The sequence below is a fragment of the Dromiciops gliroides genome, chromosome 1 (assembly GCF_019393635.1).
Source record: "Dromiciops gliroides isolate mDroGli1 chromosome 1, mDroGli1.pri, whole genome shotgun sequence".
Classification (NCBI taxonomy): domain Eukaryota; kingdom Metazoa; phylum Chordata; class Mammalia; order Microbiotheria; family Microbiotheriidae; genus Dromiciops; species Dromiciops gliroides.
In genome coordinates, this window is record NC_057861.1 from 496,128,944 (window position 1) to 496,144,120 (window position 15,177).

The window sequence follows — 15,177 nt, forward strand, 5'->3', positions numbered from 1 at the left end:
CATATCAATAACATTTATTATTACATACTTCTTTTCTCTTAGCTTCACTTTCCTCCTTACTAAAATGAGGGAGTTGCACTAGACCCCAACTGCTTTACTTTTCTGCAGTCGTACAGAGTAGGCAAAAAGTCACAAAGGGGTCTCATGTTTTAATAAGTTTTTTAAAAATATTTTTCTTTATTTCCTATATATGCATATATATTTCCTAGATATACTCTATATGATTCTACGGTATTGTAAATTAAAAACAAAAAATAAAGGAGTTATTAAACATAGAAACCCCTTTGTGACATTTGCCCCACCCTGTATAAGTACTGTAATCTATGTCCCTTCTGGGATTAATTCTGACCAAGCTAGATCATTTGAAAACAAATAACTTTTTTAAATGGTAGCTGTGGTAGGTACTAAGAAATCAAGAAGTCCACCTTCTGACCCTCAGCTTGATCTATAATCTGAGTGTTTCTATTCAACATTAGTGAATATGTTGGGAGCACTAAGACCTGAACAAAAATCTCAGTGGAGCCAAACAAGGCATTTTTAGTTCACAACTATAACAGGGTAAGGGAAGGGAAAGGAATAAGCACTTATGTAACACCTTCCATGTACTAAGCACTTTCCCCAAATATTATCTCATTTGATCCTCACAACAACCCTGGCAGGTAGGTGCTGTTACTATCACCATTTTAGAGGTGAGGTTGTTGTTGCTTGTCCTTTTTTTTTTTTGTGGGGCAATGAGGGTTAAATGACTTGCCCAGGGTCACACAGCTAGTAAGTGTCAAGTGTCTGAGGCCGGATTTGAACTCAGGTTCTCCTAAATCCAGGGCTGGTGCTTTATCCACTGCACCATCTAGCTACCCCCCTTGTCCTTCATTCTTGAAGACAACCATGACAGATGTCATGGCTTGCAGTGAATTGGATTTAAATGACAAGAATGTATGTGAGAAAACCTGGAGTTCAAAGATCCCAGAAGTTGCCAGAAAAGTTGAAATATACACCCTCTCAAGTTGTTGAGTGCTCAAGCAACTTAGTTGATAGAATTATCCCCAGAGAATGATGGGAGTTCTATAGAAACAATTCCTAGAAGCTAGTTATTGTCCATAGGACTGTTAGAATCCTGATGATCAGAAAGAAAGTAATGTTGGACAGTTGGATGGATGATGAGGAGACAGACTACCAGTTTTAATTAAACTTTTTAAACCAAATAATAGCTCAGAGGGTGAAGAAAACACTGTGTATAATAACCAAACCTTCCCTAGGACTGAGGGGAATCTCATTTCATACAAGGGTATAAAGATGAACCCAAAAGATATACCTTTCCTGCCCAGGATTTAAGCATGAAATGCTGAGATATGTACTTATGCCCTGTTTATAGTTTAGACCTTTAGTAATTGAAGCATCCTATCAACTCATGTTTTGCATTGTGGTTTACTTGTTGCCTATAATATTGATGTGGATTTGATGTACTACAAACAACTTTTCAAGGACTGAAAGATTTTTGTCTTTGGGGAAATTGGACCAAGGTTTTAGAATTTGAACCCTCTCAAAGAGATTCTGGTTACTATTACTATACCTTTTAGAAATAGGGAATAAAATTTGGAGAATGACAACCTTCAAGAGGTTCTTTGTGGGGCACAGGAAAAGGACTAATAGAACATCTTTCATGAGATTGGAAAGTTAACTGTTATCTGTAAGACAGTCTAGAGACATGTTGAGACAACTCAGTGTAACTCTCATTCTGTGGAGAAGAACTTCTGTGGAAGATGTTCTAAGAATTCCTGAGAGACTTTAACTGCCATCATGAGAGAACCGAATTGTTGGGCTATGGTTCTAGTGTTTTGGATAAATCAGTACTTGTAAATATTGGTGAAAAGTGACTCTGACTATGATCTTTCTTAAAGTTAATACATTGTTTACATATACTTCAATGTTTCTGTATTATTGGTTTGTTGTTGAGTCATTTCAGTTGTGTCCAACTCTCCATGATCCCATTTTGGGTTGTTTTTTGGCAAAGACACTGGAGTGGCTTGACATTTCCTTCTCCAGCTTATTTTAAAGATGAGGAAACTGGGGCAAACAGTGTTGTAACTTGTCCAGGGTCACACAGCTAGTAAGCACCTAATGCCAGATTTGAACTCATGAAGATGAGTCTTCCTGATTCCAAACCCAGTGCTCTATCCATTGAACCACCTAGCTGCCCTATATTTTTATTCCTTTTAATAAATGCAATGGATAGTAATTCTGATGCCTAAGCCTTTGAGACTTGAATTTATACTGAAAAAGAGAAAAAGCTTAAGAAAAAAACCATTTTTTTCAATTTTAATAAATTGGGAATGGGCTCAGCACAAGTGTATTTTATGACAAAATGTCAAAACATACACACTGGTTGCCTTTGATACCAGTGAGAGATTAATAAGATAACAAGATGGAACAAGATAACAAAATTAATAAGATAACACAGTTGGAGGGTGGAAACTAGGAATGTTTGTCCCTGAGAACACCTTGAGAATTATTGCTCAACACTCTCTGTCATGACAATATGCTCACATTTACCCCTTGGGAATCACCATTTTGGGAATGTGTATTTAGCATTGTGATTTTTTTAAAACCCTGCTACATGTGAGACTTTGTCTCTGTTACATAGGGCTAAATGTCAAGTTATATACTTTATTTCAAAAAGTCACCTGCATAATATAATAATATGCTACAATATCAATATGAGTTAATAATGTGACATGGCAGTAAAAAATGCTGATTTAATATTAGGTTGCATTAAGTCCAAGTCTCATTGTACCTTGGTCTGGTCACACTACATCTGGGATATTGTATTCAGTTCTGAATGTCACATATTAAAATGAACATTGATGAACTGGAAAGTAACTAATGGAGGTCAAATGGGATGATGGGAAGACTGGGAAGCATGTGATCAAAGCTATGGATGTTTTACCTAGAGAAGAGATTGTTTAGAGGTACAGCATAGATGGCTCAAGTATTTAAGGAGCTGCCATATGGAAGAAGGATTAAATGTGTTTTGCTTGGCTCACAAGTAAAGAACTATTCCTAATCTATAAAATTAGGGGGTTAGACTAGATTGCTTCTGAGTCTCTTGGTTCCCTTCCTTCTATTTGCCTTCCTTTCTATTTCTTAGGTCCCTTCCTTCTATTTCTACAATCCTGTAGCCAAGGACCAGTGGCTGGAACTTGTATAGAGACAGATCTCAAATCAATGTATGGAAAAACTTAACAATTGGAGCTATCCCAAAGTGGAATAGTCTACCAGAGAAGAAGCACATTTCTCCTCTTTATGGATGTTTTAGAAGAAACTGAATTTCCATTTGTCAAGAATATTGTGGGGGCAGCTAGGTGGCGCAGTGGATAGAGCACTGGCCCTGGATTCAGGAGGACCTGAGTTCAAATCCAACCTCAGACACTTGACACTTACTAGCTGTGTGACCCTGGGCAAGTCACTTAGCCCCAATTGCCTCACACACACACACACACACACAAAGAATATTGTGGAGGAATTTCTCATCATGTACAGGATAAATTAGATGATTTCTCTGGTCCCTTCTGTGACTCACCTCTGACAATTACCACTCATATAAGTATGGGCAGCTCATTTAATCTCTCTAGATCTCAGTTTCCTCATCTGCAAAATGAGGGGGCTGAACTAGACGACCTCTGAGCTCTCTTATGGTTTGAAATCTATTAATCATCTACAAATATGTATTGAATCTGCTAACAGTGAATGGACCACCACTCCCCAATTGACAAATGGTCAAAGGATATGAATAGGCAATTTTCAAAGGGAGAGAAATCCAATAGTCATATTTTAAAACTGCTCTGAATTACTAGTAATTAGAGAAATGTAAATTAAAGTAACTCTGAGGTTCTACTTCACACCCATCATATTGGCAACATTGAACAAAAATGAGGAGTATTAGAGGAGTTGTGGTAAAAAACAAAACCAAAAAACAAGCATTTTAACACACTGTTGGAGGAGCCATGAATTAGTCTGGTCTCTAGTCATTCTGGAAAGCAATTTGGAACTCTTCTCCAAAGGTTACTAACCCATACACACCCTTTTTTTTGTGAAGCAATTGAGGTTAAGTGACTTGCCCAGGGTCACACAACTAGTAATTGTCAAGTGTCTGAGGCTGGATTTGAACTCAGGTCTCCTGAATCCAGGGCCAGTGCTTTATCCACTGTGCCACCTAGCTGCCCCCCATACACATCCTTTTTTAAGGGCAGTTGGATGACACAGTGGATAGAGCACCAGTCCTGGAGTCAGGAAGACTCATCTTCATGTGTTTGTATCTGGCCTCAGACACTTAATAGATGTGTGACCCTGGGTAATTCACTTAACCCTATTTACCCCAGTTTCCTCATCTTTTTTTTTTAATTAATAAAGTATTTTTTTTCCCGTTACATGTAAAGATAGTTCTCAACTTTTGTTTATACAGGCTTTCCAATTTCAGATTTTTCTCCCTCCCTCACCTCCCTCCCCCTCCCCTAGACAGCAGGTAATCTGATATAGGTTATATATATATATATATATATATATATATATATATATATATATATATATATATATATATATATATACACACACATACATATACATATATATACATATATACACATATATATACATATATACACATATATATACACACACACAATAACAATCCTATTTCTGCATTAATCATGTTATAAGAGAAAAATCAGAGCAATGAGGAAAAACCTCAAAATAGAAAAAACAACAGCACCAAAAACAAAAGAAATAGTATGGTTCCTTCAGCATCTATACTCCACAGTTCTTTTCTTTTTCTTGGATTTGGAGATCCTCTTCTATCATGAGTTCCCTGGAACTCTTCTGTACCATTGCATTGGTGAGAAGAATATAGTCCATCACAATAGATCAACACTCAATGTTGATGATACTGTGTACAATGTTCTTCTGGTTCTGCTCATCTCACTCATCATCAGCCCACGCAAGACCCTCCAGGTTTCTCCTCCTGCTCATTGTTTCTTACAGCACAATAGTATTCCATTGTATTCATATACCACAACTTGTCCAGCCATTCCCCAATTGATGGGCATCCCCTCAACTTCCAATTCCTTGCCACCACATAAAGAGCAGCTATAAATCTTTTTGTACATGTGGGTCCCTTTCCCCTTTCCATGATTTCTTTGGGAAAAAGACCCAAAAGTTTTCCTCATCTTTAAAATGAGTTGGAGGAGAAAATGACAAGAAAACCCCAAATGGGGTCACAAAGAGTCAGACACAACTGAAAAATGACTTAACAATAACACACACCCTTTGTCCTAGTGATACCACTACTAGGCCTATACTCCAAAGAGATCAAAGAAAGAGAAAAAGATCACATATGTACAAAAAGATTTATAGCAGCTCTTTTTTGTAGTAGCAAAGAACTTGAAATTAAATCGGGGTTGGGGAAGGGGTAAAGAATCCACTGATTGAAGAATAAGTGAACAAATGGTATATTAATGTAAAGCAGTAGTACTGTAAGAAATAACAAAAATGGATAGTTTCAGATAAAACTGAGAACATCTATATGAACCATTGCAGTGATAAAAGTGGAACCAGGAGAACAATTTATAAAAGAACAACATTATAATGATAATTAACCTTTAAAAACTTAGAAACTCTTATCAAAACAAGAGATTGCTTTATGAAATATATGCCTCAACATTACATTAGGCACCATATGGGACAGCTCTCCACAAAGACTATATGGACAGCGAACTTGATGCACAATGAGTGAGGGTGGGGTCATCCTCTATGCCCATGGGGTGGTGAGCTCTCATCTTTCTCTTAAACTATCCATGAATCAGATGTATCAACTTCCTGTACAGTACCAACAGTGAGATCAGAACCTAGCCAGAGAAGGTGGAGGCAGAGGAGAAGGTGGAGACAGCCCTGCACAAGATACTAAACAGAGATTTCAGGGGATTTGGCAAGTGGGTCACCCTAAGAGATCATTCAGATTTACCTAGGAATGTACACCTGAAGACTGGGAGTGGGGAAAATATTTTTTTCCTTTCAAATTGTTAATAGAGAAATAGAATGAGTAGCTGATAGTTCTAATTCAATTCAATTCAATAAATATTTGTTAAGTGCCTACTATGTGCCCGGCACTATGCTAAGTGCTAAGGATAAAAAAAAGAGGCTAAAACAGTTCTGCTCTCAAGTTGCTTACAGTCTAATGGGTGAGACAACATACAAATATATGCAAATCAAGCAATATACAGGATAAATAGGAAATAATAGAGGGAAGATGCTGGAATTAAGAGGGGTTGGGAAAGGTTTCCCCATAGGAGATAAGATTTTAGTTGGGTGGAATATGGATGCAGATCGAACCATCCTATTTCTTTTGTTTTTGGTGCTGTTATTTTTCTTTTTTTGAGGTTTTTCCTTTTTGCTCTGATTCTTCTCTTATAACATGACTAATGCAGAATTATGTTTAATGTTATTGTACATATATAACCTATATCAGATTACTTGCTGTCTTGGGGAGGGGGGAGAGAGGGAAGGGAGGGTAAAAATTTGAAACTAGAAATCTTATAAAACAAATTTTGAAAACTATCTCTACATGTAGCTAGAAAATAATAAAATATTTTTTATAATTAAAAAAAATTTTAGTTGGGCCTCAAAGGAAACCAGAGATGTCAGTAGTCAGAGAGAAGGAGGGAGAACATTCCAGTTATGGGAGACAGAGAAAAATGCTAGGAGTGAGAGATGGAGTATCTTATTTGTGGAACAGCCAGGAGGCCAGTGTCACTGAACAAAAGAGAATGTTTGGGGGAGTCAGATTTAAGAAGACTGGAAAGGTAGAATGGGGCTAAGTTATGAAGAGCTTTGAATGCCAGAGCATTATGTATTTGTACCTGGAGGCAATAGGAAACCACTGGAGTTTTGGGTGGGTGGGGGGAGCGATGATTGATGTGATTAGACTTGTGTTTTAAGAAAATGACTTTATTGGCTGAATTGGAGCGGGGAAAGATTTGAGGCAGGCAAATCTACCAGTAGCCTATTGAAGTAATCTAGGAGAGAGGAGATGAGCACCTTCACTACAGTGGTGGCAGTGTCAGAAAAGAGAAGGGACCATATTTGAGAGATGTTGCAAAGGTGAAATCAAATCAGTCTTGGCAACAGATTGGATATGGGGGTGGGGAATGAAAGATAGTGAGGAATCCAGGGTGACTCATAGGTTGTGAGCTTGAGGGACTGGAAGTGTGGTGTTGCCCTTTGCAATAACAGGGAAGCAGGGATGAAGAGTGCAGAAGGGGTTTAGAGGGCAAGATAATGAGTTCTCCTTTGGACATAGGGAGTTTAAGATGTCTACTAGACATTCAGTTTGAGATGTCTGAAAGGCAGTTTGACATGTGAGATTGGACTTCAGCACAGAGATTGGGGTAGGAAAGGTAGATTTGAGAATCATCACCATAAAGATGTTAATTAAATCCATGGAAGCTGATGAGAGTATAAAGGGGAAAGAGAAGAGGGCTCAAGGCAGAACCCTGAGGGACATTTACAGTTAGAGGGCACGATCTGGGGAAGGATCTAGCAAAGGAGACAGAGAAGGGGCAGCCAGAGAAGTGGGAGGAAAAACAGGAGAGAGGGGTGTCCTGAAAACCTAGAGAGAAGACAGTATCAAGGAGGGGAGAGCCATCAAGTGCCTAAGGCTGTGGAGAGGTCAAGGACAATAAGAACCGAGAAAAGGCCATTGGATTTGACAACTAAGAGATCATTGGAAACTTTGAAGAGAACAGTTTTGGTGGAATGCTGAGAGCAGTAGCCAGAATGTAAGAGATTAAGAAGAAAGTGAGAAGAGAGAAAATGAAAGCACCTATTGCTGATGGCCTTTGGGGGGGGGGGAATTTAGCTACAAAGGGCAGGAGAAAAATAGGATATTATGGATGGAAGGATCATGTGAGAGTTTTTTCAGGATAGGGGAGACATGAGCATATTTGTAGGCAGTAGGAAATGAGCTAGTAGAGAGGGAAAGAGTAAAAAAATAAGGGAGATGTTTTGCATAGCTGAACATGTATGACTCATATTGAATTGCCAGATTTCATAGAGAGGGATGAGGAGGGAGGGAAGAAGAAAATTTAGAACACAAAATTTTTTAAAAAATCAATGTGAAAAGTTATGATGAGCAGGAGGAGTTCAGAGAAACCTGGAAGACTTACACGAACTGATGCTGACTGAGAGGAGCAGAACCAGGAGAACATTGTACACAGTAACAGCAACATTGTGTGATGAACAATGGTGATAGACTTGGCTCTTTTTAGCAATGCAACAGTCAAAACAATTTCAAAGAACTTCATGATAGAAAATGTTTTCAACACCCAGAAAAAAGAACTGTGGTTTATGAATGCAGATTAAATCATACTGTTTCTACTTTTGGGCTGTTTTTTTTCCTTCTTTTTCGAGGTTTTTCCCTTGTGCTCTGATTCTTCTTTCACAGGATGACCTTTGCAGAAATATGTTAAATGTGATTGCACATATATAATCTTTATTAGATTGCTTTCTGTCTTGGGGAGGAGGGAGGGAAAGGGGGGTGGGAGAAAAATTTATAATTAAAAATCCTATGAAAACAAATGTTGAAAATTATCCTTATATGTAACTGGAAAATAAGAAAATACTAAATAAGAAAAAATTAAATTAAAAAAAAATTTTTAAATAAGTAAGAGAATGGGGACAACAGAGGGAAGTCTGTTGGAGAAGATAGGATGGAATGGGATCATTTGGACAAGTAGAAGAGTTAGCCTTAGTAAGGAATAAGGCTCCTTCATCAGGTGAAACAGGGGTGAAGGAGTAGAACATGGCAAAAGGCATCTGTATGATAGGAGATGAGGAAGAGGAGAAAAGAGGGAGTTCACAGAAAATGACTTCAATTTTTTTTCTGTAAAATTGCAATAAGGTTCTCAGCTGAGAGAGGGGGCAAAGAGAGCCATGGGAAGTCTGAAGAGGGATGAAAAGGTCTGGAAGAGCCATTATGGAGAGTTAGGTAGGTTTGTCTAGCAACAGGGAGGGGCCAGTTGAGGTTATGTAATATAAATCTGTAGTGGATACAGTTTTAATACTATATATTTTAAGTTCTTACCTGATCTAGTAAATGTACTTAAATCTATGCTTTTTAAGATGATGAAAAGGATGGTTTCTGAAAAACCTGGGAAAACTTGTATGAATCGATGCATAATGAAGAGAGTTACAACCAGAACAATTTATGCAATAATCACATGATGAAGACACTTGAAAGACTTGGAAACTGATCAATGCAATGACCAACCATGATTCCAGAGGACCAATGATGCAGTCCAACCACCTCCTGACAGAGAAGTGATGGACTCAAGATGCAGAATGAGACATACATTTTTGGACAAGGCACTATGGGAATTTCTTTTGCTTGACTATGCCTACTTGTTACAAAGGCCTTAGTTTTCTTTCTTCTTCTTTTCCCCCAGTGGTGAAAATAAGAAAGAGAAAATAATACATTTTATTTTTTAAAGATTTCTCATTTTTTTAAAAAAACGAATGGGCCAGTTTAGGTCCAAACACAAAGAAAAACCCTTGCAGAGGCCTAGAGAACTGGACTCTCATGTAATTCAAGTTCTTGAAATTCCAGATTTCTCCTCTCTACTAAAACTTTCTCCTGTCTTCAGAGAGTTTAGATAAATAAAAGTTTCTTTGTTCAACATCTCTTGAGGTTGTTAAGGAAAGATGCTATCCAAATAAAAAGACTGGTAACAATAACAAAAAAAGTACAGAAACTGACAACTCATTGTTTAAAATTCCCCATACAATCACAGAATGGCCTTTACCATTTCGCTGATCCATGCAGGAGCAGCAACATTATGACTGCTATAAACACCAACTGACCTGTATAAATGTTTCAGATGGCACATAACTAGTATCAATAAGACCCTGCACTGACCTAATAAAACATGTCAGCTCCCCAAATTGCTGCCTTATTGACTTCGAGATTTGCCTATAAAAGGTATATAAAACAGTGTGGCCAGGGCAATAGCTATGTTCCAGAAGTAGATTAAGTCATCTCTGTATAACTTGCCTTGGTCTAGGGAAAGGGCTAAACCTGACAGCACTTCAAGGAAGCTGATGAAACACACAAGAGAGACTTTTTGTAGCACCCCCTCAACATCAATAAGGCAACAGATTGGGGAAAACCAGTGGTATTGCCTTTTCTCAACCTGCATCCTCCTTGAGCTTCACACTGCATTTGATGTATTTGACAGACTGCTCCTCCTTAGTATCTTCTCCTCCAGCCTCCTGAACACTGCTATATACTGGCTCTCTTTCTCCTTATGTCATTGATTCTTTTTGGCCTCCTTCGCTGGTACAACTTTATCCTCTCTTACCTTGTGTGGGTGTCCCCCAAGGCTCTGTCCTTAGTCTCTTCCCTCAATACATATTCTTTCTCTCTTGATATTTTATTCAATCCCAGTTTTAATTATAACGCTCCAAGCTCTTTCTTGAGCTGAGTACTGTATTTTCAAAAACTCTACATGAAAATCCCTCTGTTAATTATTTCATATATATATAATTATACTATATATATCATATTTTATGTATACATATATAATTATTTCCTGTATATAGCTTGTTCGTATATAGTTATTTGCTTGTTGTCACCCCCTATTATACTGTGAATTCCTCAAAGGCAGGGACTATTCTTTGCCCCTCTTTGTATCTTCAGTACTTAGCACTTTGCCAGGCCCAAAGTAGGCAATTAACAAATATTTATTGACATATATTTGAGTGTGTGTGTGTGTGTGTGTGTGTTCAGACCTCTGACACACATGTGTGGATTTTGTGACATAGACTTTACAAAACAGCATCTTGGAATAGTGAAGACTCCTGGCTCTGGAATTAAGAGAACTAGATTTGAACCCTTGTGCAAGCTGTTGCCCTGAAGCCAACTTGACCTGTCTTCTTGAGTTGCCATATTTTTTAAGTCATGCTACTTCTTTTTGCTATGCTTTCATAGGCCAGGCCTAGCTCAGGACAATCTGGAAACTCAGGTTTAATATTAGAACAAAATGAGACATTTGTATAATACCTGACAGTTAACCAAAGTACTTCACCATAGCAGGGGAAGAATATTGATAGTAGGGAAAAGATATCTAAGAATGCAACATCGATTCATTTGGGAATAGCTTCCCTACCTCTGGGTTGCCCACGATGATCCTCCAGTTAGAAGATTACCAAAGAATTGGGTGACAATTTGCTATATAGTGGATGTAGACCTCCCACAGCATGACTAGCATTGACTCCAATCCTGTGGGAAAAGTAGAGAGGAAACTCTCATTTTAAAGTCTAACCTTATCTTATTGTTTCACTGCCAGTCTTCTTAAGGCACATACCCGTTGCCATGATCACAGAGTCAAAATATCAATAAGGGGATTGTTTGCTTATCCCTAAATACTTAAACCCTTCAATGTTGAGCCATGTGTTTAGCTAAAAGCAGCCAGGAAATTTCAATGACTGCTCCATGGTACCATGGTATGCCCCCTTACAGGTTCAAGCTCTGTTAAGTTTAGGAAACAAATTAAGACAGTCTATATCCTTTCTTCTTCTTCTTCTTCTTCTTCTTCTTCTTCTTCTTCTTCTTCTTCTTCTTCTTCTTCTTCTTCTTCTTCTTCGGGCAATGAGGGTTAAGTGACTTGGTCACACAGCTAGTGTCAAGTGTCTCAGGATGGATTTGAACTCAGGTCCTCCTGAATTCAGGGCAGATGCTTTATCTACTGTGCCACCTAGCTGCCCCTAATGTCCTAGCTTCTTTTTTTTTTCAGGGCAATGAGGGTTAAGTGACTTGCCCAGGGTCACACAGCTAGTAAGTGTCAAGTGTCTGAGGCCGGAATTGAACTCAGGTACTCCCGAATCCAGGGCCGGTGCTTTACCACTGCGCCATCTAGCTGCCCCCATGTCCTAGCTTCTTAAAGTGTGAGTCATGACCCTGTATGAGGTTGAGTAACTGAATGTAGGGGGTCACAAAAAATTTGGCAACAGTAAAAGGTTATGTATACGTATTTTATATGCCTATGTACCCAGGGTTTTGTAAAAATTTCTTAGGTGAAAGGGGTCACAAGTAGAAAAAGTTTTTAAAACCCTGGTCTGTGTGACCTGCCCAACATCTCATAACACCTATTCAGTGAAGAGAATATTGAACTCAAAGCCAGAACACTTGAGTTCTAATCCCTGTTCTGCCACTGACAATATGTAAATTTGAGGAAGACATAATCTACATGGGGCTCTTACGCTATAAAATGAGGAACCCTCTAAATTGTCTGTGACATCTTTTTGTTTGTTTGTTTTTTTGTTTTGCGGGGCAACGGGGGTTAAGTGACTTGCCCAGGGTCACACAGCTAGTAAATGTCAAGTGTCTGAGACTGGATTTGAACTCAGGTACTCCTGAATCCAGGGCTGGTGCTTTATCCACTGCGCCACCTAGCTGCCTCCATATCTGTGACATCTTAAACTCTGATTCTAAGGGGCAAACCAAAAGCTCCTGTATCTCTAAAAGTTCAATTCTACCAGGCCTTTCAAGTCCTCTGAGATTCTTAGAGAAGGAGCTAGGGCTTATTATTCTGAAGGTACTCAGTGCATATTTTTATTCAAAATCAGATGGAAAAATCCATTTTGATTTTGTAAATGAAATGAGGGCCAACATAAACATTTCTTTCCATGAAAGAAAATATAAATGCAGGATTAAAATGAGGAAAACCAGATAGTAGAAGTTAAAGAAAAACAGATTGGAAAAAGAAAAAGAAAACTTGCTCTTTGAGGTGGAACAAATTATGAGTTATACCGAATTACATGTTAGAGCATTAAGTAGGTGTTTACTGAACAGTTGTGAGTCAAAATAGAGTAGTAACACATTAGTGGTATTATGATAAGCTCCTTCTTGGAGACTTGCTAATGGTTTGAATAAGTCTGAAGAATCTCATGTAACCAAAATAGCTTTCACTGCTTTATGAGCACCAGTAACACCCCTCCTCCCTGCAAAAAGAAAAAAAAAAAACCAATATCAGGATATTATGGAATTTGCTAAATTTTTAATTCAGACATATTTTCCTGAAGGGGTAAAAAAGAAAGAAAACATTATTGTCTTCATTATCTTCCCTATGCATGCACATAACATTCATGGTTATAAACATGAAAAGCAAAATAGATATTTCTATTTTTGAACATGTTTCTGTGATTTCCAAGGTCCCTTTTGGTAGCATTTTAATGATCTGTTTTCTTGCAAAAATGTTTCCTTTTCAGGTGGTGCATTGTGGAATGTCTTCAGAATGATTACTTCTCTTTCTCTCTTTATGACAGAAAGCCAGCCCTGAGATTTTATTATGCCTAAGGAAAACTGGCTTATTAAAAAGACATATTGAAAAAAGCAAAATCAAAGTTTACAAAATATCAATTGAAATCTGACATCAACAATGGAGGAAGATTGTCATTTGTTTGTTTGTTTTAGTCCAGGTGTGATTTTATCGATATTATTAGTTTGGGGAACTAACTTTTAATATAGAAACTTCTTTCCACCAAGGCAGATTGGTAGCTCAACCAATTTGTAGTATTGGAGAGTTTCCTGGAGCATTGAGTGGTTAAGTAACTTACACATGATCATTCTGGTGACCAGAATGTCTCAAAGGGAAACCTTGAATCCAGGGCTTACAGATTCTGGCACCAGGCTCCTATTAATGGAGGATAAAGGGAGAAGATGTAATGTTGCTTCTCTGAAATATAATAAAATCTGCAAATTCCCAAGTGAAGCACACATATGCTAGAACCATAGATAGATTTAATGAAAGCCAATACTTTGCCCATCTAGTGAGTTAATATGGCAGATGTTTAGCTCAAGGACAAAATGTGCTGGTCAGTAATAGAGCTAAAATTACCTTAGAAAAGACTCTTCATTTTTATAATAGCCAATATTTATAATAGAAACTTACAGTTTTCAAAGCAATATGAATATATAATATATGAAGTATGAAATATAGAGTATATCTACCTATTTATATGTTATATGGATATATTTGTATATATAAAATATGATACATAAATTATATCAATATAAATATGTGTGTGTATGCACACACACACACACACACACACACACACACACACACACATATATAAAATCACCTAGGGCACACTCTCATACCCCCCTACTGAATAGCTATCCCAACTTCAAGGCAGCAATGTGGCACAATGGGTAGAGTGCTGAGCCTGGAGTCAGTAAGACCTGAGTTCAAATCTTGTCTCACAAGTTTACTAGCTATATGACTTTGAGCAAGTTGCTTAACATCTCTGCCTCAGTTTCCTCAACTGTAAAATGAGGGTTATTAATAGCCTATACCTCTCAGGTTTGTTGTAAGGAATAAAAGAAATAATATTTGTAAAAGGCGCTTAGCTCTCTAAGGCCTGGGGCATACTATATACTATATAAATGCTTATTCTCTTCCCTGTGGGTTTACTTTCACTCACAAGGTTAAATCATGAGCCTCCCTAATATGCTGAGTCAACCAGAGAATATAATTAGTTCAAACTTGTAATGTGAACAATAGCCTAAAATCTAACTCCATACAGGCTTACCTAGTTTTTGCCTAAAAAGGTCTGAGAATTGGCTGTGGTGGGGACTAATGCTCTAACCATTAACATAGTTTCCTGAGGAGAAAAGGACATGGCACTAGCTCCCCTCTTAGGCTTCTTACCAAAGAACCAGCATGAGCAACATAGGCACAGGGAAACTTGCTAAGTAAACCTCCTTATGTTAATTATCAGCTATACTATGTGCCTGATACATAGTACTTGATAAATGTTCTTTCTCTTTGTCTCTGTCTCTCATATCACCATCACCACCATCATTATCACAACCACCACTGTGACCCATCTATGAGTTTCCCATTTCATTCTAATCATGAACCGAGTCATCAGATTGGTTTGACTCAGAGCCTATCTATCAGATTATAAAAGCAAAGGCATTTAAGGAAATAATTTTGTAAGAATATTCAAAGTGGGGGCAGCTAGGTGGCACAGTGGATAGAGCACCGGCCCTGGATTCACAGGAGTACCTGAGTTCAAATCCGGCCTCAGACACTTAACACTTACTAGCTGTGTGACCCAGAACAAGTC